Source organism: Triticum dicoccoides, chromosome 3B (genome assembly GCF_002162155.2).
Source record: "Triticum dicoccoides isolate Atlit2015 ecotype Zavitan chromosome 3B, WEW_v2.0, whole genome shotgun sequence".
NCBI classification, from domain to species: Eukaryota; Viridiplantae; Streptophyta; class Magnoliopsida; order Poales; family Poaceae; genus Triticum; species Triticum dicoccoides.
Window position 1 is genome coordinate 16,550,148 of NC_041385.1, and position 899 is coordinate 16,551,046.

Here is an 899-nt window from a genome sequence, read left to right on the forward strand (position 1 = left end):
TGAGTAATAGTCCACGAAACGGGCCAAAATCGGCCAAAAATGTGAGTGTTGATGACCGACACGTAAACGCACCACGTGGTTCATTAATCGTGGAAATCACTCTGGGACCCCAAAACAGTGAGTAATAGTCCACAAAACGGGCCAGAATTGGCCAAAAAACTGTGATTGTTGATGACCAACACGTAAACATACCTGGAGTTCTTTAATCATGGAAATCACTTCGGGGCCCCAAAACAATGAGTAATAGTCCACGAAACGGGCCAGAATCTGCAAAAACTATGAGTGTTGATGACCGATACGTAAAGGCACCCCAGGGTTCGTTAATCTTCGAAATCACTCTAGGACCCCAAAACAGTAAGTACTGGTCCACGAAACGGGCCAGAATCGGCCAAAATTGTGAGCGTTGATGACCGACACGTAAACGCACCCCGGGTTCATTAATCGTGGAAATCACCCCGGGACCCCAAAACAGTAAGTAATAGTCCAGCAAACGGGCCAGAATCGCCAAAACTGTGAGTGTTCATGACCGACAAGTACACTCAACAAGAGGTTCGTTTTTAGTGGAAATCACTCCAGGACCACAAAATAGTGAGTAATAGTCCACTAAACGGGCCAGAATCGGCCGAGACGGTGAGTGTTGATGACCGACACGTAAACGCACCACGGTGTTCTTTAATCTTGGAAATTAGTCCGGGACCCCAAAATAGTGAGTAATAGTCCACGAAACGAGCCAGAATTGGCCAAAACTGTGAGTGTTGGTGACCCACACGTAAAACCACCCTAGGTTCAACTACTATGGAAATCGCTTCGGGATCACAAAACGGTGAGTAATAGTCCACCAGACGGGCCAGAATCGACAAAAACCGCGAGTGTTGATGACCGACACGTAAACGCACCCC